This window comes from Mauremys reevesii, linkage group 21 (assembly GCF_016161935.1).
Source record: "Mauremys reevesii isolate NIE-2019 linkage group 21, ASM1616193v1, whole genome shotgun sequence".
NCBI classification, from domain to species: Eukaryota; Metazoa; Chordata; order Testudines; family Geoemydidae; genus Mauremys; species Mauremys reevesii.
The window spans coordinates 18,280,934-18,306,192 of NC_052643.1; the positions used below are offsets into that span (position 1 = coordinate 18,280,934).

The following is a 25,259-nucleotide window of genomic DNA, read 5'->3' on the forward strand; positions in this document are numbered from 1 at the left end:
ATCGGGATGGGGTGCGGAGCATTGGGGTGGTTCGGGGGCTGGAGCACGGGGGCCGGTATCGGGATGGGGTTCGCGGAGCATTGGGGGCTGGTTCCCGGGAGGCCGGAGCACGGGGGCCGGTATCGGGATGGGGTGTGGAGCATGGGGTGGTTCCCGGGGCTGGAGCACGGGGCCGGTCCCGGGATGGGGTGCGCGGAGCATTGGGGGGGGCGGTTCCCGGGGGGGGGGCTGGAGCACGGGGGGGCCGGTACCGGGATTGGGTGCGCGGAGCATGTGGGGGGGTGGTTCCCGGGGGGGTTGTAGCACGTGAGGGCCGGTAACGGGATGGGGTGTGCGGAGCATTGGGGGCGGTTCCCGGGGCTGGAGCACGGGGGCCGGTACCGGGATGGGGTGCGCGGAGCATTTGGGGGGGTGGTTCCCGGGGGGGTTGGAGCACGGGAGGGCCGGTACCGGGATGGGGTGCGCGGAGCAGGGGGGCGGTGATTCCCCCCCCGAGGCCGTGGGGTGGGCAGGGGCTGTAGGGAGGGTGCGAGTGGGGCTGCCCCCCCCTGACATGGCAGTGGCCCCCCCTCTCCCCACCGAGACTGTCCCAGCGCACTTTGCCCGGGGCTGAGCGAGGGACGGGAGCGGGTGGGTGTCCGCACCCGGGGGGCCCGGTGAATCCGCCTGAGATGCTGTGCGAGCTGCCAGCTCAGCCTGGCAAGGCGCCGTGCCCGTGCTGGGAGCTGTTCCTCCTCAGAGCCCTGCCTGGTCGGGTGCTCGGTGCCTCCTCTCCCCGGCGGGTATCAGGGCTCCAGTTTTCCCTTTACTGCCATTTTAGGAGATGGAGGTGATTTCTGATAAAGTGACACATTCATCTTCCCTTCTGAGGCTCCCCGGCACAGGGGCTGGACTTGATGGCTTCCTGAGGTCCCTTCCAGCCTTGCATTTATATGATCTCTCTACCCCACCCTCCCTCCCTCCAAAACAGCACTGCTTCCCACCTCTTTCAGTATCTTATGGCTTTGATAGTTGTCAGGAATTAACGGGCTTTGTACCTGCTGATTATTACCATGTGTGTGAGGCCAGATCTGATCAGCCTCAGTTGCTCATAGCTCTCAGATGTGTGTAAGGCATGAGGTGACACAGCAGTGTTGCCGTGGATGTCAGTGACTATCTGTTTAGTTGCCTTTTTTTGCTCAGTGCTAGGTGGGATTTTTATGATGAACCTTATTGTAACTCAGGCACACAAGGGGGCAAAGTTAAGGTTGCGGTCAAAATTCTAACTCATTTTTATGGCTGTTTGTGGAATTAAACTCATATCCTTAATGCTGTGTTAATTTCAGTCTCTGTGTGTAAATAATAGAGATTTCAGATAAAATGACATTCGTTAATTAAGTTCACAAGTTTGCCCAAGGTCTTAGGAATGGGTGATGCATAGGCCAAAAAAGTCACTGTGAATGGAGGGAAAATGCATTATGTCTGAACATTTTTTAAAGCTATTTCTAGTGTGTGAGGCAGTTATTTCTCTTGCAAGACAAAGGAAGGCTCTCAGGAAATTAAAGGATGGTGGGCCCTTTACCTGTTGGGGGAATCAGATAACTGAGCAGCGCAGGGTCTGACACTTTGCCAGTACAACCGTAACAGTGAATGTTATGACTCTTGTTATTAAGTATTTGGATTATAGTGGCCCATCCAGGATCAAGGTCCCATTGTGCTGGGCTCTGTGCAAACATGTAAAGACAAGATCCCTTCCCTAAACAGCTTGCAGTATCAACTGTAGGGTTATCAGGAGTAATCTGTAATTTAGTCTTAAAAATGTCAGGGAATGCCTTGAGCAAAGAATAGTTGTAGTGAACAAGTGTTTACATCAAAATATCTAAATAAAAACTTGGGGGGGGATGTGTGAAAGCAATCAAATAGATACAAAGTCTATTTATTTTGTCTGTCATTTATAATTTTATACATTTCAGTGTAAGATGTTGCTCGTGCTCTTTGCAGTCTGTTCTACAGGAGCCAGAGGAGCAGCAAAGGATTCTGATTTCAATGTGGAACCTGTTGCATTCAGGCCTGACTAGCAGGATTGGCTCCGTATACTTGGGGCTTCTTCCTCTGGTTGAAATGATTCCAGAGTCTTTGCTCCACTGCTCCAGGCAGCTCACCCAGACACGTTTATTTAACACTTAGTCCGCACTGAGAAGTGACTAGGAACCAGAAAGATGCTCAGAATTCAACAAGTCTGGTTGGAAAAGGCTTCAATGAAAAAATTGCTATTTTGTCTCCTAGATTCATAGATTCCAAGGCCGGGGAGTGGCACTATATGTGAAAGAAAATGTAGAAGCAAATGAAGTAAAAATCTTAAATGAATCCACGTGTTTCATAGAATCTCTATGGATAGTAATTCTATGGTCTAATAAGAATATAACAGTAGGGATCTATTATGGACCAACTGACCAGGACAGTGATGGTGATGATGAAATGATAAGGGAGATTAGAGAGGCTATCAAAATAAAGAACTCAATAATAGTGGGGGATTTCAGTTATCCCCATATTGAGTGGGTACATGTCACATCAGGACGAAATACAGAGACAAAATTTCTCCATACTTTAAATGACTGCTTCTTGAAGCAGCTGGTACGGGAACCCACAAGGGGAGAGGCAATTCTCGATTTAGTCCTGAGTGGAGCACAGGATCTGGTCCAAGAGATAACTATAACAGGACCCCTTGGAAATAGTGGTGGGAAGAACACCTCAACAGCCCAACACTGTGGCATTTAATTTCAGAAAGAGGAACTATGCAAAAATGAGGAGGTTTAGTTATTCAGAAAGTAAAAGGTACTGTGACTAGAATGAAATCCCTGCAAGTTGCATGGACACTCTTCAAAGACACCATAATAGAGGCCCAACTTAAATGTATACCGCAAATTAAAAAACACAGTAAAAGAACTAAAAAAGAGCCACTGCGGCTTAACAACCATGTAAAAGAAACAGTGAGAGATAAAAAGGCATCTTTTAAAAAGTGGAAGTCAAATCCTAGTGAGGTAAATAGAAAGGAACATAAACACTGCCAAATTAAGTGTAAAAATGTAATAAGAAAAGCCAAAAAGCAGTTTGAAGAACAGCTAGCCAAAAACTCAAAAGGTAATAACAAAATGTTTTTTAAGTACATCATAAGCAGGAAGCCTGCTAAACAACCAGCCATAGACCTAAACCCCCAAGCTCTCCTCTCTCCCCCAAAATACTCTGGTGATTGATGCTTCTCTGTATTTTGGCTTTCAGTTGAGAGCTAAGCTATGAGACATTATTCTTCCAGAAAAAAGAACAGGAGTCCTTGTGGCACCTTAGAGACTAACAAATTTATTTGAGCATAAGCTTTCATGGGCTACAGCCCACTTTATTGGATGCCCACTAAAGCATATGCTCAAATAAATGTGTTAGTCTCAAAGGTGCCACAAGTACTCCTGTTCTTTTTGCGGATACAGACTAACACGGCTGCTACTCTGAAACCTGTTCTTCCAGAGACACTTTAGGTTTGTTTGTTTGTTTGTTAAGAAATACCTTTATTTTCTCTTTTTATTGACTGGTTAGCCATTTTTTGCTGCAATCACACCTGTGATAGATCTACACTGCACACGCCTTACAGCGGTGTGTATAATACATAAACTGCATGTCCCCTAGGCCGGGTATAAATTCCTCCTGTGGCAGAGAATGCTACACTGCTAAACATAGCAGTGTAGATGGTGAAGTGCTGCTTAGGGAATAAAAACACGCCCGTACGGGTCTCTACTTGCCCAAGCATTGCCTCTGCCAGCTACACTGCTATTTTCAGCAGCATAGCATCCCGCTGCCTTTCTCTGCCTCAAGGAGATGCTGGAGCCCTTCCCCACCATGAGGAAAGGCTCTGGCAGGGGGAAGGCAGTTGGGAGAGGCTCCTGCAGCTCCCTCCACTGGAACCTTTCACTGATGAACTACAGCTTGCTTTTCATTATGACTTGTAGCTACGCATACCCTACGTGCTGCCACCCGTGTGTGCCGTGTAGACGTAGCCCTGATGTAAGGAATCTCACTGTGTTTGAATTAATTGAAATAAGGCTGCTCTTCTCTTGCCCTGGTTCTTGTTTCGCAAGGCAGTTCCCCTGCCCCCTTGTTTTCTGGATCATTGTGCTTCCATGTTGAAATTGGCAAGCGCATGGGTGGCTGGTGACCTGGCCGTTGGGGGAGGCTAGCCCCCAGCCCCATCCCTTCTGCCTGAGCCCCTCCCCTCTCCATCTGTCCCCCTCCCTCCAGGAGCCTGGAGCACCCGCACTGTGGTGACTGGGCAGCAGCAGCCCCGGAGCTCTGGGTGGTGTAGTCCAAGTGCCGGGCAGCCATCTCATTCCTAGCGCCAGCCGCCCTGAGTCCCTGCGGGAGGCTGGCCAGCTCTAGCATAGGCTGGGGCAGCGCACCGGGAACTGCGGGAGGGGCCTAGAAGCGGAGGGTGGGTGGGGCCACACCAGGCTGTTTGTAGAGGCACAGCCTCCCCCAGCCTATGATACCCGCCGCCCATGAGTTTGGGACATGACTCCATTGGTAGTGGAGGGCCCTGAGCAAGCACACCTTTGCTTGGCTGAGTGATTTTTAGTGACTGCACTGGAGGGCTGAAGTCTTTAATCCACAGAAGTGCCACCTAAGCGATGGCAGTGCCTGTTTCCCCCGTGCTGCCCTGACCGTCTGTCTCAACCCCGATGGATCAGGATTGCCTCTAAGGGGAGAGAACTTCATTCACCATGCCCAGGAGCTGAGTCCTTTTTTAGTGGAAGAAATGCTAGTTCGAACTAGAGCGAACAATGATGTTTGTTTTCTCCCTGTAAAGTGCAAGGTTGCTCTGCCAGGCGTGGTTTCTGAATAAAGCAGCTGTTCCCTCTGGGGCTGTGGCACCGCTGCCAGGATGTGGGCTGGCATGAACCCGCTGATCTCATAGAGGATGCGTGAGATCTTTTGATATCCTTAGATATGGAGCTTGTCAGTCTAATTTTATTCAGCTGCTAAACTCTTGTCACCACATGTACTAAAGCTGGGACAATATAGAATAGGTTCAGTACGGTTCTGCCTGAAGGGTTCTGAATTGTGAACAAGAATCCTGTTTTTTCATGATATATTCTCCAATCAGGGCTGGATTTGACCCAGTAAACTACAGGTGAAAGTCTTTGTATCCTATTTCATCAATCCCTGGAATTATCCCATCCTAGACTGTAATTATCTGTGGTAGTGAAAACATATTAATTAGTGAAACATTTTAAATACAGATGTAGAAAATATCAGGCAAACTTTGTCCTTTTATCTTACTAAAAATGTGAGGAAGAGTGACTCCAAGCTAATATAGCTGCAACAGACTGTGGTCTCACATTTCTGTAGCCGCATCTTGTTCAGGGCTAGCCATCATTCGTCAAGCTCCCACTGTTAACAATGTATGGAGTGAGAAGTAGTAGAATATATTGGCTTTATTAAAATAATAAAGAAATAAGCCAATGTTTGGGAATTGCTCCATGTGGTTAGAGGAATGTATTTATTGCTGTAAGCATTATTCCTTCTGTTGCACAATTTGATTAAATATACTGACTCTTCTAGAAGTTCATACACTAGTCTGTGTCTTTGTGCCATGTATTTGATTGCATATGTTTGTAGTGACATTGTGTCCATATTAGATCACCAGGAACAGTAATTCACATTAACTTGGTGGCTGATACAGTAATTGGATTTAATTTTTAAGAAATACATTATGCCAACTGCTTGCCTTTAACTTCCGGCCCTAAGATCTTTGCAACGACTCACCTCTTGGCTATAAACCTTCTTGCCAAACCATGGTGGCTACTTATTTTTCTGTAAGTAGATTAAAAAGCAATCTCTAGTACTGTATTTAAAAAGCTGATTGTGTCTTGAGTGCATGTGTCAAAGATGAATGTTGGATTTTTCTAATCCTAAAACCCACTTTCTTATGAGTAATGAGCAACAGAGTTTAAAGGGACCCCATCAACTTGAAGTCTGCTAGGCTGGAAAAAAATAAGCAGAGTGGCAGGAATTAAAATAATTTGCAGATGAACACCGTATGTGCAAATATATACACCTTCTCAGAGCATAGCTGTGCAGATTTATAGAATATTTTACCATTTTAGTGTGTCAGAAAAAAGAAGCACCTCTTGCTTCATTTTGTCAGTTGTATTCATAATGCTTTGCATCATTTTATGGCAATACATTTTATATTAAAAGGAGTAGACATTTGAAGAATTACATCTTCCCCTGAGTCCACCTATTAATTTTTATTTTCTTTTAAATCTTTTTCTCCCTTTTTACTGTATCAAAGGTCTATATAAACAAAAGGAAGACAGACGGACTAATTATACACTAGAACTAACTAGACACAAATTGCTGTCAAATGTACAGAGCAAACAAATCTGGGGGAAATTGTGTGTATGTATACATATTTTTTTCTCTAAATTCTTTTGCTTGTGTTGCTTTTAGCAATAGGAGGGGGAAAAATTCAGATGCAGGTAATTTTTTTGAGTTGATGGTATCCCCTCAAATTATATTGTCCTATGTGAGATTTGAATCCACTGTTCAGAAATATGCTTCAGGCCTCAGATGTACCCTTGAATCTAGTCTCATCTTCCTCTCCTCCCCTATTGATAGCAGAGTGGATCAATTTAGCAATTAGAATGAGTATCCAATTAGCTTTGGTTTATTAAAGCATGTCATGTATGTTTCATGACCCAGTGACCCTGTATGGTATGACTGCCTTGTTGTCACTCAGTTGTTCTTTACTGTTAAACAAGGAGCTTCATTTCAACAAATACAAAATAAAATCATCACATAAATACACCTCTACTCCGATATAATGCAACTCGATATAACACGAATTCTGATATAATGCGGTAAAACAGTGCTCTGGGGGGGCTGCACACTCCGGTGGATCAAAGCAAGTTCGATATAATGTGGTAAGATATTTTTTTTGGCTCCCGAGGACAGCGTTATATCGAGGTAAAGGTGTATTTCAAAAACAGGCAGCGTCCTTCAAGGAAAGTAAGTCCCATGCAACATGCCAGTGGGATAGTTCTAAGATTAGTAATGTCTTTAAAAAAATACCGTGTGAGTCCTCATCAAATGTAACATGCAAGAAGTGTGTGTGTTGGGCGGGGTGGGGGGGGAGACCTTGCCAGACTGAAGGGTTTCCTCCTCTTGTAATAAAAATATTTGGTCCTTGTAGAAGACTGTATCTCTCTAGCACCCTTGGGGAGAGGGTGGGCACTGCTCCTGTGTCAGCATCCGGGGCACAGTGCTCCAGCTTTGCTGTCAAGGCCTCACCCCTCTCCCTTGCTGGGGGAGCCGGAGTTTAAAGTAGTCCAAACAAAAAGTCCATATGCTTCCACAGCCCTAGAAGCAGAGCCCTAGACCCTGGGAAAGCCATAAAGGAAAGCCATTGAGCAAAGATCCTCCCTTTTAAGGACCCACCCGTCTCCAGGCAGGAGAAGCCTCATGGGTGTAGGGTTGAGGCTAAGTGTGCCCAGAGGAATTATTTAACCTTTTCCTGACTGGGTTGGGAATCTGCCATCATTGTTTTCTGTGTCCACGGCACTCGTTCTCATAAGGTGTTTTTCTCACGGTGGTTGTCTCTTGTCATTCTAAAGAAGGCAGGTTAAATTTTCAAAAATGCCTGAGTCTCTTTGAAACTCAATAAGACTTAGACTCTTTAGTCACCTAGTTGCTCTTGAAAATGTTACTGTGCATCACATAAAGCCTTTGTGTTCCATGGACTGGAAAGGTATGGAAGGCCACAGAAAACTTCTTCCTGTAACATTCCTTTCCCATGACAGATTATTTCCCATCAGAGTGCAGAAAAAGGAACAGCTGTTCGACACATTCAACTTGATCTGAGGGCAAACTTTGAAAAAGTTTAATCTCTTTCAGCTTCCATAAAGAATCCTCATCCATTCTGCATGTAATCAGATTACTGAGAACACTTTCTGAAGACTTAAAAATACATATTTTTTTAAACTTTGGCCACCTGAGTGTCCCTTTCAAATGTGTAAGTCTTGGAAAATGTCTGTTTTCTTAGACTGGGCAAACTTGCTACATGGCTGTATATTTCAGTGGTTATTGCCAATATCTTTTTTTAGTGTTGTATGTTATCCTATAGCAGACAGTTTGTAAGACCATGTTAAAAATACTGGGTGCACAGGGTCTCTGAAAATCATGATCCAGGTGACAAACTGTGCATCTGACATTATAAGTTAATTTTAAAATTGTTGCTCTAACCGGCTTTCCATCATTACTGATCAAGTCAGTAGCAAAGACTGTTTTAGAACTGTGGAGTTCCATGCCCCATGTTTAGCTCAATAGACCATGATGCCGCTGTGTGGTGGGTTTTTTTTATTTGAGGTTGGAATAGTTTTTGCCTCATAAGTTTTACTAGTTACTCTAATATTTGAAAATATTTCCTAACTAGTATCTGAAATGAAGTGATTAACTTCTGGCAGGGTTCTTATTCTGGTAAAAAGCAAACTGTGCAAAACCCCCAAACCTTGCTGTTTGTTTAATGGAATGTGACAGATGAAATGAAGTAAATTGCTGGTGGAAAATGGTACTACCGTATGGAAAATCAGTACATGTTGTGTCAAATTTTGGAGGGGGAATGGACAATTCCTAGTTTCTGACATATTCCCTTATGTAGGTTAGAACTGCTTTGAAAGGATGGGGTCCCTGCTCAATTCAGCAGGCAGCTGCCAGCATTTAAAACACATTAAAAACAATCCGGAAAGATAAACTGACAAACTAAGTCTGTTTAATTCTACATCTATTACTAGGGAAGGTGCTTTCAGTACAAGTTGGCTTAAGGAGGAAAACCTTATTTCCCAGAGAGAGAGAGAGAGATCTTATAGCTTACAGTGAGAGAGAATTGGAATACTATAAAAGAGTTCAGTGTCTGAGGATGTGAGCATTTTGGATGGATGTTGTCCCAAAGCGACAGGAGTCTGGTGACTGAATAAAGAAATACTTGAGTCTCTGTGAACCAAGTGAAAGATGTGTAGCCAGGACAGGACCCTGTCTTCAGTAGAACAAATTGAAGGAGAATAATTCCACTAATTTTAAACATGTTCAAAGAAATGAACATTCAAAGAGGCTGGTATTGATTAGTAGTATAGCCAGTTGATTTGACTACACTTGTGGTTCATCATTAAGTATGTTTAAAAGACCAACTTACCGAGCTTAGCCAAATTTATTTGCTAAAGACATAAAAGTACAATACAAAAAAGACAGACACACCCTCCTACCAAGAAGCAATTCTTATCTCACAGCATGTGCACCTTCCACAGAAGGTGTGCGTCAAAGGTGTGCCCTCAGACCCACTTCTATTTATGTTGTCATTGTTTACAACCTAAAAGTCCCTATACGTCTCTCTTAAAATTTAAGTTTAACCCACTAGTTTGTGCCATCTTTGTCCTTGGTGCCTCCCTATACTTTCCCATATTTTGTTTTGTCTGCTGGATTCCAAGTGCTGATGCTCCGTGAAAGTATTCCTTAACTGTACTAGGTACAAAGTAGTCATATATCTTTGCTTTGACAAGTTTCTCATGCCAAAGCTGGCTTAGCTTTGCAAAGTGTTGTGGGATACTTGATGTGGGTGAACAGAATTGTGGGAAGGCCATAATATATTCCGTTAACATAACTTCCCAACATCCATATGTGTAATGTGTATTATATTAATACCATGCAAGTAAAAGCCATTCATGCACTGCCTAACGTGTATCTGCTAACACTGGTACGGTATCTTGCTGTAAGGCGGTATAAGGATGACTGTATTAAGCATTTCTATGCTGCACCTTACCAGACATTAACATAGGATATTGCCAGTCTATTCAACCCAACTGGCTGAGGTATTGGGAAAGAAAATGCAGCCAGTGCAGATAAGGACTGTGGGCTGGGGATGGAAATGGAGCCCTTTCTGCTGCTCTTCCAGTTCTGTTGCCTACACAATCCCAGGATCCCAGTAAGAATTCCTCATGCTGTGCAAATGCAGAATCCCAGTAGTGGGGCCTGGATCCCTGAAATGAGGATTTAATGTATACACGTACAGTGAGTCTCGTGGAGCTGTACCAAGTGCCAGCGGGGAGATGTGATGGTTCTTTACCGCTTGGAGGATCACCCAAGCGGAAGGGCAGCTGTTTATCTAACTGACCGGAGCAGGGTAATAGGGTGGCAGATTATAGGACCCTGCAGGAATCGTCTGTTGTCAGGTGCTTGGACCCTGCACAGAGGGGGAGAGAGGGAGGAATTTTGGTAAGTCATGTTAGCCCGTGGCCCTTCACAGAGTGTGGCGTTTGTCTCGGGCAGAGCGGAGTGTGGGCTGGGATGCTGGAGGGTTCTACAGCAAACGCTACAGACAGGGAAGATGGAGAAGGAAGCATAGGCTGATCATTGCCTTGTTACCAATAAAGACTAACCAGAGGAGGAGCTACGTGGTGTTGTTTAATTACCTCCTCTGGCTTTTTGATGCCTTGGCTAGGCTGGATCTGATGGTTGACTAATACTCTATGTATACAGTGCACGTGTAAATGGAGTCTGGCCATCTTCTTCCACCTGGTGTTTGAATGGCTTTTGTAGAGCCTGCTGCTGCTCTTCCTTCACACAAGTGGCTCATTATCTGCCACAAAGCAAACTGAGGGTGAGGTTTCTTGATGCAGGTTATTCCTTGGCATGCTCATATCGTACTTTGAAAAATAGTGTCTCAAGAAAAAAACTGACCACCTCTGCTGCCTCTTCCATTAAGGCTTCTTCTCTGGGGGCCAACCCTGAGCTTGCTATTTAAGAGGAGTATGATGGATATTCTTTTGCCCTAGACACTGCGTGAATCAGCATCCTCAGGCATGAACCTTGGATGGAGCAGGTGTCAGGAGTTTTAACTTCTTGGCAAGCTGTGACTCCTCACTGGTTAACAAGAAATGCCTCTGCTGTGCAGCACTAACAATCTGAATGCGGAGCTTCAGTGGGGCAGAGAGAAAAGAGAAATGTTTTGAGCTGCATTCAGTGAAAGGTGGCTCTGGTGTGTGCTGGGGGGCGGCGCAGCAGCAGCAATGCACAAGAACTTGGGACAGGGAGTGAAGGAGGGCACTGTCCAAATGAAACGGAGAGGAATTTAAGCTAGCAGAATGTAATTACTTGAGTGGGAATTTGTCCCGGACAATGCAGTTAGTAATGGGAAGTGCCGTGTGATCATTAATAATTACAAGAGGAAAGGACCTCATCTTTACTATTTCTCCGAAAGTTAAGTTCAGTCTGATTTTTTTTTTTAAGACTTATGTTTAGTAGGAAACAAAATATAGTATGATTGATTGTATTGACCTAAGAACACGCTTACCCTGCATAACATGGGGCAGCTATGGGAATATTTAGGATCTGAAATGCTAGGGTGCTGATTTTGAAAGATGGCTGGCATCATGTAGCACATGGGTAGGACGATTGGCAGAACAATACTGAAACACATCAGATCTGATGAATCAATATGTTGTTTGTGCAAGTTTACTGAAGAAACAAAGCTGTATCGCTGATGGTGGCGAAACAGTCCTTAAAATTATTGGTTTTTTTGTTAGTTTGATGCTCCCTCCTGTCCTATATTCCCTGTAATCTAAAACTTCTGCTGTTGAGGGGGAAAACTAGTATACTCAGCAGTTCACTGATCTCTTGATATTTATAGTTCCTTAAGTTAAAATGAACTTAGCAAAATATTAAATAAAAATGAGAAATGGGGCTCTTTTAGAGTAAGGACATGTCCAAAACTGGAGGCCTTTAAAACAGTAAGGAAATCCGAGCGTTGTAGAGTGAAATAGGGAGCTGCAAAGGGGCCTGAAGCAAATGCAGAGATTTTCCCCTAATAATCTCTCTTGGCTCTCTTCTTTCCACACTAGTATCTGTAGGGCACACAGATTTATCACCCTAACAATGCAAACCCTCTTTCTTTGGTATTTTCCCCCTTAGGCTTCCTTCAAGCTGCAGAAATGGGGTGTGTGTGTGTGTGTAACAGATCCTCAACCACCTGCTGATTTTTATGTTATGGGCAGAGCTTCTTATAACTTGTGCATCCTTTCTCCATCTGCTGTTGAGTCTCTTCTCACAGCTGAGCGTTCGGTAATTGGTAACCAGTCTATAACAGAGGGCAGAAGGATGCCAGGGGATAGAGCTCACATGTCCCTCATTTTAAGGACTATTAGTCCTTTTAGTCCAAAAGTTACCTCTGTTCCACACACACTCAGCATGCACACACTTGTATTGTGGATTTGTGGTGGTGGTTTGTTTGTTACATCAGAAATAAAGACTCTTGAGACTGAGGTCACAGAGTTGTTTACGCTGAAGGGGTGAATCACACAGCATTTTAAGTTGCTTTTGTGTCCCTCATTTTGGGTCTGTGTCACACGTGGTGTTCTGTGTTGGGCCTTGGCAAGTGGAGATGTGTGATGCTAGAGTTCTCCGTTCTGGGCTCTGAATCATCCTGATGTCAGGTGCTTGAACTCTGCAAAAAGATACCGGGGAGCTGCTGCTGAGTTGTAGCAGCAGGAAGGCCCTAGTGACAGCCAAACTTGGGGTGGGGGGGAAGCTTAGAGTTCTTAAAAGCCTTGCTAAATGGGGACCCTAAAGCATTTTATTCCCAAGGGCGGGATGCTGGCTGGGAAGATCCATCTGACAATGGCAAGGGAGTGTTCCAGGGCCTTTCTCTTTTATCTTGTAATTTTTTGTCTGTAAGGTAAATCCCAATTAAACCCCCCGAGCAGAATCGTATGTCCATGCTGCTGCAGTCAGCAAATCTAGAGCTCTGACGCTGCTCTAGGAATTGGCTCTAGGAAGATGTACTTTACTCAAATTTCCAGGGCTGCAAACTAAAATTAATCTATCCTTGGTAAGCTGTAAGGAAGATTTGGCTAGATCTGAGGTGGTCAAAGCATGGCCCCTGAGGTTCTGCAAAGCAGCCTCCAGTAGCCCTCCTGTCTGATACAAAGCTGGAGCTTGCAGAGTCTGCAGGGCCGAAGAGTCTATCTTGAGCTGGGAGGATCAGGGTTCAGTATTGTGTACGGGGACCTGTTGTTTCGGTAGCAATTCAGTTCTCTCTGTTCCACTTAATGTAAAGTAGTTGTGCCCCTTGCCAAGGCCGCCCTCAACTGGACAAAGTTTGGGGGTGCCCCTGAGCTAGACAAACCCACGGTAGGAAATTCCCATTGGAGGATTACCCCACCGAGACCAGTGATACATAGGTCGGTTCAATGTGACTCTGCAGCTCACATGCCCTCTCTATTGGAAGTTTAATCCCTCGCTGACTGTCTCAGTTTGCTCAACACACTGTCCTGGGCTCTCCCATTACAGGGGCTGAGGAGAGCTAGATTAGACAATGGTATAGTTCAGTGATTCTCAACCCCTGGGGGTACACAGAGGTCTTGCAGGGGGGTACATCATCTCTTCTAGATATTTGTCTATGGAATTTTTGTTTGTACTGACTTTGCTAGTGCTTTTTATGTAGCCTGTTGTAAAACTAGGCAGTTATTTGTTTATACTGCTCTGTATACTAAACACTAAAATGTAAGTACAATATTTATATTCCAAGTGATTTATTTTATAATTCTATGGTAAAAATGAGAGAGCCAGCAGTTTGTCAGTAACAGTGGCTGTGACACTTCTGTATTTTTATGTCTGATTTTGTACGCAAGTAGTTTTTAAGTGAGGTGAAACGTGGGAGTAAGCAAGACAAATCAGACTCCTGGAAGGGGTAGAGTAGTCTGGAAAGGTTGAGAGAGCCACTGGTGTAGTCTACTCAAATCTGCGGTGGGCCACCATGTTGTTGGAAGTGGCCTTCCTTGTGATACAAGAAGTGACTGGGAGCAAAGCTCCAGCATCCCAAACGAGATTTGAGCCTGGTTCAGCATCCAGCAGGATGACAGGAGGCATGCTGCTGTTTTGTTTAAATGTTACACACTGAAGTTTATTTCATCTGCAGTAACTAATCTTTGGGATCAAATTTTTGAAATGTAGCTATCTTCTGTGGTTTTGGGCTTTTGTTGCTTGGTATTGAAAACTTGGCCCTTACTGCAGTGGTATGTCATCCTCTTCTAACCTCCGGGGGTTTTGATCTTCAAAGAGAAGTTGCTTATAAATCCAGGAATCCTCATATAATCATAGAAATGTAGGGCTGGAAGGGACTTTGACAGGTCATTTAGTCCATCCCCTTGCTCTGATGTAGGACCCGGTAAACCTAGACGTTCTTCACAGGTGTCTGTCCAACTTGTGTTTTAAAAACCTCCAGTGATGGGAATTCCACAACCTTCTTAAGTAACTTGTTTCGGTTCTTAACCATTTTTACAGTTAGAGAGAGTTTCCTGACATCTAACCTGAATCTCCCTTGATGGACAACTCAATGAAAACATAGGCCAATGTGAAGCAGCTAACAAGATGGCAGGTTGTATTAACGAAGGAGGAAGAGTATAATTCTGAAAATATTACAGTGCCTTTACATAAATTAATAGTATGCCCTGAGTTTGGGTACTCTGCTTATTCTGTTCACCCCACATCAACAGTGAGAGGAAATTTTAAAAAAAGGTTCAGAGAAGGACAGTGAGAATAATTAGAGACATGGAAAGACTTCCTTATGAGAAGTGATTAAAAGATTAGGACCACAGAGATTAGCGAGGAGGCAAATAAGAGGGGACACGACAGAAGTGGGTCTATGTATTTAAAAATAAAAATGAGTAGAGGTGGTGAATCAGGAGTTTCTATTTACCCTTTTTTATAATGATGGAACAAGGAGGTACCCAATAAAATATCAGTTTATAAGTGTTGCCCTTTAATTTAAAAGTTTATTTACATGTATAATTAACCCGTGGAACTCATTGGCACAATATATTGTGGAAGCCAGGAGTTTAGCAGGATTCAAAAAAGTTTGAGGTCTGGTCTACACTTAAAAGTTTTGCCAGCATAGCTGTGTTGGTTAGGAGTGTTGGGGGGGAAAACCCACACCCCTACCTAACATAGGCACGCTGGCAGAAGCTTTAATGTAGATGCAGTTATACCAGCAAAAAAGGTGTTTAGGCCAGTATAGCGTACTTTGTTCATGCAACTGGTATAATAAACCATACTGGCAACATTTGCCAGCACAAGCTGCATCTCCACTAGGAGGGTTTTCCAGTAGAGCTGTACTGGCAAATCCTTTCTAGAGTAGATAAGGCCTTAGACAGTTACATGGGTAATAATTACAGAAACATTAGATGGGATAAAATAATATGATTGATATAAACCCTCATGCTTCAGGGCACAAGACAGCCACTAACTACCTGTGGTTAGGAGGAAACTTCCCAGAGGCAAGTTGTTCCTTAAGCATCTGTCTTGGAGTTTCTTGCGTTTTCCTCTGATATACTTTGGATTTACCACTGTTGGAGAAACCAGATGAGCCGTCACTCAGAGCTGATGGAGAGATTCTCCATTCATGTATATCTGTTGTACAAAAATAATCTGAATTCAGTGACCCCTGAAGCCAGGAACAGAGAGGACTTGGGCTTTTTCTAACCGAATACAGGTTTTCAGCCCAATTGGAACTGAATTTGTGTATTTATCATAGCAGCACCTGGCAGTGCAATTGCAGTTGAGCAGCTGCCAGAGGTTCGTGTGTGTGTGTGTGTCCGTCCCTAGGATTCTCTCAGGGGATTCTAACATGTTGCTGAGCAACAGATGCCCACCGAGAATCACAAGGAGATCCACAGTGTATTCTAGCTGGGTGTGTTCCAGCGACAGTTACCTATGCAGTGCTGAGGATGGGCAGAACTGGGAGGCTGCCAGGCCCTGGAATATAGGGCTGCAAGCTCTTTACTGACCATATCTCCTTGAAACATAATTTTTTTTAAAAGAGTTCAGTAGTTTGGGGTACCAAACTCATCTGTGAGTCAGTCCTTTTGTGGCTTTACAGCTTTTCCCCCGCCCGCCATATGGATTTCTTTCTGTTGTTGCCCGATGAAATACCACCCAAATCGAAGGAACTGATTCCCAGGGCAGCAGTGAAACTCCATGTACACCAAGTACCGTCAGATGCTCAAAGGAAAGAGACTGAAAAGCAGAGAGAAACACAATCTCCCTAGTAGTTCTTGTACAGGTGATGGCAGAGGTGATGCGGGGTCACGTGCCCCCCCTCCTGCCACCCAGATTTCTGCCAGGGTTTATATTTTTGTTTCTTTTTTTGCAGGAGTGGGTTCAAAATACATCCCCCGCCCCATTATCAACAGTTACGCATCGTCTCTCGGTGGTTTAACACTAGGAGGCAAAGTACATTCGGAAAGGAGAGTGCTTGACAAGTTGTTGTTTGTATTACTGTAGTGTCCGCAGACCTTACTGTGCAGTACAAACACATAGTGAGCAAGAGTTCCTTCCCTAGAGATTGACACAAACAAGACAACGGATGGGAGGGGAAACAAAGGCACACAGACGGGAAGTGACTTGCCCAAGGTCACTGAGTAGGTCTGTGGCAGGACTGAGAACAGAGCCAGGTCTCCTGACTGCCCCCGTCTGCCAGATCCCACCACCTCTCTGCAGTACTGCATACATTAAGAAGTTTTATTCAGCCCCTGCAGCCAGATTTTGAGAAGTGCCCCAGAACTCCCTTAGGTTTGAGCACGTCAGACGTTTTAGCCTTTTGTGTTCGTGCCGGCCACTGGTTTTAATGTTAAATCAGATTTCCAGCTGTATCAGTTTTATTATCACTATACTGTTACAATAATACAGCACAGCTCTCGGTCTGAGGGCAAGTGTGGTTTAATTATAGGGACGTCTTTCCATTTTCTTCCAAACCACATGTCTCAGAGAAGAGCATTCCAAGATGGCAAGGAAGCAAAAGCCAATTAACAGTTAGCATGCGCCGCGAGCCAGGATCTTTATTAAATGTCTCCCTCTAAAGAGAAATGCCCATGAGGCAATCTCGTCACCTGCTTGGAGAGCCGAACAACAGAGGGAATCTATTCTTACAAGAAAAGGGTGGTTCCTACCCAGTGCAATGCTACTGTCTGACTTCTGACGAAATGGAGAAATTAACCCATTTATTATCTGCAGTACGGTAGTGTGTAGAGAACCCAGCTGAGATCAGGGCCCCATTGTTCTACATGCTGTACAGACACATAGCAAGAGACTGGCTCTGCCCTCGAGAGCCTGCAATCCGAATAGGCAAGACAGACAAACCGTGGGCGGAAAGGGAATATTATCCCCATTTTACAGATGGCAGAGTCAGAAATTGAATCCAGATGCCCTGAGTCCCAGTGCAGTGCCCTAACCACCCTACTGGGTTAGCCAATGACCCTCCACCTCCCCAGCGATACACCATCAGAAGGACTCGCTGTGTTTGCACCTTTAATTATAGAGGTGATCTCAGTTCTTTAAAACACGGGGCATGGGCATCTTTTCCCTTGTTCTCCCTGCAGTGCTGGGAGTGCTGCAGCCTGCACACGCAATCACTCCCAAGACAAATCCAGCCCCTCACAGCTGGAGGGGTGTCTTCTGCAGTGGGGAGTTCCTGGAGGGACCAGCAAATGTGTAGTTTGGAAGCATGGGGCCAAGGCAAATCCAAGGGTTGCCTAAGCCTCACTGTGCAGTATCTATAGCTGCCTTAGCTAGAATAGGAGGTGCTTTTCTTAGAGTACTTGAGAAAGCAGCTGCAGTATTGGGCAATTAGGGGCTGGTTTCCTACTGGTGTGAAGGCACCTCAAGGTGTAGACAGGTGCTAGTGGGATTTCTTTGCAGGATACTTCTAAAAGTCTGGCCCTTAGCACTTACTGAGTGGACAAGTTTGCTCACTGAGATACAGACCTGGGGGTGGCTTCAGAATGTCAGCAACAGCATTATTCTCATTGGACCGAAGCAAGTCAGTCTGAGGACCATGTGTACGTTGCCCTGTTTTCACTTTTCTTCGGACCACAAGGAGCTGATTTTTTGGGTGGGGAGATGGGGGTTGTTCTTCCGTTAACATCTGAAAAGATAGCCCAGACCAGAACAAAGTGGACATTTCTGATTTGGATCAAGTTTTGCTTGCTGGCTTATGCAGAGAGCTCTGTGACAATATTCATAGTCATAGATTTTTCAGGCCAGAAAGGACTGCTATGATCATCTAGTCTAGCCTCCTGCATCACACAGGCCAGAGAGCTCCACCCCGCAGCTCCTGCATCAATCCCATAACTTCTGTTTTGTGCTAGAGCAGATCTTTTAGAAAGACTTCCAGTGATGGAGAATCCCCGTCGTTCCATAGCACTGCACTCCACACAACCTACAGCTTTCTTGCATTCTTACCGCACTTGAGTGCGAGCTAGGTCCAGTGATGAAGAACAACGCGGTCTGATGCCGTGTCGTGCGTTCGTTATGCACACCTACGTTCAGGTTTTGGGTGAATATGATCAGTTCATCAGGTGCTTTGGAAAGTTTAGGTAGGTTTGGGGGCTGTGGTATAATCTCTCAACCTTTTGAGCCTGGTACTTTTCTTACTTTCACGGGATAAGTCAGGAGCAATTCCACAGAATGGAAACTTTCTTTGTTTTTTGGGTGGGACCAGGAGAGTCTTACCAGGAGGATTTCCTTCCCACCTGTCAGCCTGCAGACTCCGGCTCACAACCTTCCTTTTCAGCTGAGATTGCCTGGGACTCTTGTCGCTCTCCTTGCTGAACTGGCCAGAGGGATAACTGCAGATCTTTTCATGCAGATACCTTTTTGGTTCTTGCACTGTTATAAAGTAGTAGTAGATTTTTTATCCATGTGACCTTATCTGATCCTTCCTATACTCAGCTTTTGTTAACTGTGGTGACCCAGGTGTTCTGGTTTCTTTTCCTTTAGTGGGCATACTAACGGTAGTGATCTTAACCAAGGTTTTGTTTGTTTGGGATAGCCCCAGGATGAACCCTATAATACATGCAGCGCGGTCTAGTGGGTAAAGCAAGACACAGGAAGCTGGGACTCCTGGGTTATTCCTGACTCTGCTAGTGTAGGGATTGCCTTGGGCAAGTTGTGCATCTTCTCTGTGTCTCAGTGTCTCCACCTGAAAGTTGGGGTTAGAACCTCCCAGTACAGGATGAGAGGCTTAACTAATAGTTGTGAATGGCTTTGAGATGCTGGGCTGAAAGGCTCTGCAAAAGTGCAGCGTCTGTAATTGTTCTATCCTTCATTAACATTTCCACAAATAACATCATTTCACCCCTGGAGTGTAGCACTGAAACGCCTAAATTGCTTTTGAATTGGGGAGTAAATTGTGTCTGTGTTTTTCTTTCTCTTCCTCTGGTGCTGTGCACTTGTCAATAGGTCCAGTTTGCTGAGAAACCTTCTCAAGGCACTGTCCTAGCCTGGCTGCTGGACTTGCTGTGATTTAGCATTAAATTAGGTAATCATAAATTTACTGTGCATATCACCCACTTTGTCAGCTCTGCAGATCCCAACTGCATTGTACTGTGCATAACAACGCAGTGTAGACAGTATATAAAATCAGCCTGTGTGACATCTAGAAACGGAACAATATTCTTGTGAGTCATTGGCGTTGCTCTGCTGCAGCACTTCCACAGTTAAAAACAATTCCTTCTCATGCCAAACAGCCCAGCCTTGGTGCATTAACAGTGGACAAATGAAGCAGTGTTGTGTTCTGATCCATAGTCTGAAGCACTTGTCAGTACAGTTAGTGTATATTGGCTGGCAGAGTGAAACTTGCCGAGTCAGGATTTGAGACCAGCATAAGATATTTTTGCTGCAGTAATAGCAAAGGGTTTTATTTACTTCTGCCTGCACTCCGTTGAATGGATTTCAGCCTGGCCATGAGACTAGACTAATTGGCTTTTTTCAGAGAGTGAAAGGGAATGGGGTAAAAATAACGAAATAAAATACCTCCTGTATTTGTATCCAGCTGTCTTGGTTGCTCATGGTCCCAGTGGATTGGTACTTCACACTGTCTGTCTTCTAGGTTCTTTAGAACCTCCTTCTCTGCCAGTTTGTTTTTAGTTGATTTTTTTTTTCAATTGCACATCTTCATTCCTGGAAAAAAATCCATTCAAAATTTGAGTTGAATTTTTGTGTCCTCTGATCGTAAGGCAAGGTAGGTGCATTGCTTTGAGGTGATCCACGCTTTGAAAGGTATGCAAAAGCCTTTTAAACAGCATCATTGTGCATTTTCATTTGTACTTCTCTAGCAGATGCATTCCAGCAGGGAGCCTAACTGAGAGATTAAAAAAATAAAAAAGTGACATGTATTTCCACAGCTGCACATCAAGGAATTGTCTGTGCTCTGTTGCATAATGGGCAGTATTGCTTTTGTGCTCAAATACTTGTCACTTTTAAATGTTACTATAAAAAACCCTTCTTTGAAATGTCATATCTGAGCGTGGGATTTGGTAATGATTCGTGGAGGTTAGCAATGAAGGTTGCCTAAGCTTTAGAACGCACAAAAAAATAAAGTGGTAAGTTGCCACAGTTGTGTTGTAAATGAAATACCTAAATAAAGAACGTGCAGTTCTGCACTAGTTTATTTTTTGGAATGGATCATGAGCATAGACGTTTCCACAGCACCTCATGAATTCATCGAAACGAAAAGTCCAGTGTAATAGAAGATTTTAAGCTGGCTAATGCATGGCAAGACATTTAACCTAGTCCTGTAACAAAGAACGGCTCAGGTATAGAGGGGGAGCATGGTAAACAAATCACGACCTGGGTTTGAGGGGTCTGATAGAAGGTGAGAGAGCTTGGAATGGCCGAGGTTGGGAGGTTGTTCATGTGGAGGAGTGTGTGGAATTAAGCTCTCTGTAGCTAACCTGCGTTGCATGAGGAGGGAAGGTATAGTAACACTGGCTGTTATGGCTAACATCACAATATCAGATGCAAGTATTGGCCAGTATCTTTAATTGTCTCAAGTCGCGTTTGTGGTGGTGTTCCTCTTCATTTTGGCTATAACTAGAGCTGTTTGTTGTTAGATTCCGTAGAGCATGTGAACACGGGATATATTGTATTGAATATGGGAGCTGTATTGTTGAATGCCTTGTGAAGCACCGTTTGAGTGAACCATTGCAAATGGGGCTGGTTCTTGGCACCATGCAATGTACTGTGGGGCCTGGAGGATAACGTGGCTGGCATGGGCATGGTGGGGTTCAAAGGGGAGTTGCAGTGTTTCCACGGTAGGACTCCTGGAGCCCACGTCTGGGAGTTAACCCCACACAGCGCAGCACGGCTCTGCCACAGAGGGCTTTGTACTTCAGTGACATGCCTTCGTTTTGGCTTCTGGCTTTGAAAGAGGGTTTATTAAAAAGAACCGAAGTTCCGTGCTGAAACTTGGAGCAAGAAAGGGTCACGCTCCAACTGGACTTTACACACTGCATTCACGGGCAAGCTGATGAAAACCTGCTCCTGGATGTACTGACACACAGCAGGGGTTGTGGGTGGGGAGGGAGCTTCCCAGGCAAGGGGGAGCTTTCCCTTGTCCTCTCATCCCATCCCCCCCACCATGGGCTGTAATCATGTATGTCCTGTGTGCGGAGGGGTCCTCCTCACGACACACTGGACAGGCTCTTCTCTTGCTGCAGTGAAGCCTCTGCGTTTTGCTCTTGGTTTATCTTCCTACCTCTTCTTTCCCCAAATCTCTCCACTTTCTCTGGCAGTCACCACTGCAGCATCAGTGGTACCTCATCCTGCCGTTCTCGGACCAGCCCATGGTATGGCTGGGGGGGGGAGGCATACTCGTGTCGTGGGTGCATGTTCTGGGGTGTGTGTTCACTGCTAAGCCAGCATGGGTTGGCTGTTTGGTTCAGTCTGTCCATGTTTGTGGCTAGTGGGCAGCAGGGACTGTGTTCATGGAGGCATCAGCTTGGTTGCTGCACCTTGCCCATGGTGGCAGCCTACGAACTCCAGATCATAGTGGTAGAAGCTGGCAGGGCATTGTGCCATGCAGCACTCGGATTGCCTGCTTTAGACAGGGAGTGGATAGGTTTATTTCCCACCACCATCTCCCCACACACTACATCCCGGAGCTTTTAAAAGGGGTTCTGGGCTCTGGTTCTCACTCTTTATCCATATGAAGTTGTATGTAGCTATCTGATAAGTGACTTGTAAGTTGTGGGATTCCAGAAGCAAGAACTTGAGACATCCTCAATATCGAAGTCCACTATAGCAGCTTCAGCTTTTCTCCCTGGTGCAGTCACTTTAACCTGACTGCTTGTGAATCTGTCTTTTGGAGCAGGGGCTTGCTGTCCTGCTCTTTTGGTGTTGTGTAGTGTAGTGTGAATGTGTGGCTTTTTCAGAGGCCAGATCCCATGAATGCAGGAGCTTACTTGTGCTGTCTTTCCTCCACCTTCCCCAGGTGTGTGTCATCTTTGATATCTGTCCAAGAGTAGAAATTTAAGGAGCTGGCTGCCCCCAGAAGGGCAGCAAACCAAAGGACAAAGTGATCCTACAGAAGGGATGCCACTGCAAGGTGTTCCCCATGGTCCTGTTCTGGCTCCAGGTACCAAATTTAGTAGTTAAAACTTTAGGACAAATTTCCCATGTTTGCCGGTACTGTCAAAGAGCAGAAGATCTGCCCTCGGTGTTGAGCCTTTTCTCCTCTTCCTTCCTCTCCCTGCCCACCTTGCTCCCCCTAGAAGGGGGGAGGAGAAATTTGGGGGCTCTAAGCACACTGCATTTGTTTTTGGCATTGGGGAATATTGGAAGCCTCTCAAGGTTTTACGGAATGGGAATACGGCGACTTGCAGAAGTAATGCCTTTAGCAATAGGTCACCTGCAGCCCTGGGCGGTTGAATGGCTTCTGTCAGTAGGAGGCGCATTGGCTGGGATCCTGAGGTTACCCTGCGCTCCTGGAAAGTGTGGCGAGGCCGTTAACTCCACCTGAAGTGAGGCAGGCTCCAGAGATGGGCCCGCTGAGTGCCGCACCTCCTGGTACTGCACTGCAGTGCCGGCATTTGGAGCAAGCCCAAGTCTGAGCGAATTCCAAAGGCAGGGGGTCTTGATGGACGACACCCTGTTGTCAGCTCCCTCTGGCTGTGGTGTGAGTGCCTCTCATGATGGCTCAGCCAGTGAGATGATCCAGCTCCCAGGCCATTTAGAGTTTTCATAAATCAGCCTTTTAAGCTCGCCCAGAGCACTGGTGTTGCACGCTCACCCAGAGAGTCCCTGTGTAACAAGCAGGGCACTGGATGCTGCACCAGCGTCCATTTCAGAATAGATTTCAGGTGGCACTCCATGTAGAACGTGTTGCAGTCGTGAGGTGTGTGACGAAGTGGGTCTGTTCTTAATGTTTCCTCTGAATACCGTGTGGGTGCCTCAGTTTCTGGCCGACACTCTGTCTCCTGGCAACTAATGGCCAGGCCCTTCCCCACTGCAAGGGGATGCTAAAGGTGGGGGAGAACAAAGAGGGCAGGTCTCCTCCTGGCCCGGGAAAGGAACTCAGCAGAGGAGGAGGGGCTGGAGGCGGTTTCAGTTTGGAGCTGTCTGGGGACGGGAAGTGAGGGCAGATGGGGTTGTCTGGCTCGCTGGGCCCCTGAATGGACCCGGCTGAGGGGTCCTGTTCTCTGTACCTACAAGCTCTGTTTTAGACCGTGTTCCTGTCATCTAATAAACCTCTCTGTTACTGGCTGGCTGAGAGTCACGTCTGACTGCGCAGTGGGGGTGCAGGACCCTCTGGCTTCCCCAGGACCCCACCTGGGCGGACTTGCTGTGGGACGCGCACGGAGGGGCATATGCTGAATGCTCCAAGGTCAGACCCAGGAAGGTGAAGCCGTGTGAGCTTGTTGCCCTGAAGACAGTCTGCTCCGAGGGAGAGGAGGCTCCCCAGAGTCCTGACTGGCTTGGTGGGGAACAGTTCCAGAGCATCGCCTGGGAACTCCGTGACAACTGGTGGTAGCGGTGGGATGTGCTGCACCCCGTGAATGGCGCTTCTTGCAGTAAGTGACTGGGGAGCAGTAAAACAAAGGGGGGATAATGAGGACCAGGCGTGCTGAAGGCTCAGAAACGGATGGTTTCAGGATGTGATTAACTCCTGGGAGAGTGTGACCTGCGAGAAGGACTGACAATTCTGTGTGTAGTTTCAAATTCGTGTGTTGTAAGGGTCTGCTGTAGGACCCTGTTTTGTCAAGTTTTGACACTGGAACTGAGTTTTAAAACTTCTCTCAAGTTAGTCTTTTATATGAGAGCAACTTTCTCTGTTCTCCCATAGCTCCCCCCTCAGTCCGTCCTTAAGCCCCAGAGCTGCCCCTGCTGAGCTGTAGTATCCCTTTCAGTGCACACTGTTGTCACGGGCAGAGCTACTGCGATTCAGAGGTCAGCTGCAGGCTTCACAGCTGGGAGCTTCCTAATGTCTCAGTTTTTGACCACATTGGGTAAAAGATTTAAATTCTTTTAAATGTCAGGTGTTTGGGCTTTTTCCTCCTTAGTATTCTTCCTGCCTTTTCGTGCGGTTCTGATGGGACGTGCAGAAGCAGGGTGAACTGAGCTGGAGACGTTCCCCCTATCAGGAGACCCAGAGACACTTGCCTACCTCAGCCAACCAGTTTGCTCACTTCTCCTGTGTAGCTGCCTCCACGTCTTGAGTTCTATCTTTAGGGCATTGAACTTTGAAAACGTTGAATTTTGTGTGAAGATCTAGGATGTGTCTGTATCTTTTCCTCAGTTATCTAGAGATGCTCAGAGACCTGCATGGTAGAGTGCATGAATGAAGCTGCTCTGCCCTGCTGTGCTGTGAAACCGTCCTGTTACTATTCTCTAACTTTTTAATCCGCACGCACAGCCCCTGCTGTCCGTGTACCTTTAGGACTGGGGTGGTTCTCTGAGCTGCTCAAAAGGAGAGACAGGGCAGGTTTCTTCCCACCTGTTAAGTCATGCTTCTGTAAATCCCACCCAGACGCTGCAAAACATTTTTGGATTTCTTGACATCCCACCATTTGTCAGTCTGCATAAATTGTGTAACCACAAAGATCTGTGGACTCAGACAAATTTCTGGTTAGTGACACTTAGCTTATATGGTTAGCCAGAGATATAGAAAAATGGTTGTTAGCTAGCAATGCATAAATAGCAGTGGTCGCATCATTTAAACATGCAAAAATGTGTCCAGTATAAAAAATAAAAACAAAGCATAAACTACCCAGTAAGCATAATGAGCTTTTAATATAGTTTTAAATAAATGGAGTTAAATGTGGGGGAAAGAGAGGGATTATGGATTTGTCACTAAGTCACGTGCCGATGCTGCTATGCTTAGAGTGAGGCATGGCTATAAATCTCATTTACCA

The 25,259-nt window shown here is 45.6% G+C and overlaps 1 protein-coding gene across 6 annotated transcripts in view; it reads left to right on the forward strand.

Annotated features, from left to right (window-relative positions):
• The window catches only part of KCNAB2 (potassium voltage-gated channel subfamily A regulatory beta subunit 2), a 106,382-nt gene that overhangs the window by 1,358 nt on the left and 79,765 nt on the right, over positions 1-25,259 (forward strand). The gene's annotated exons all lie outside the window — the stretch shown is intronic.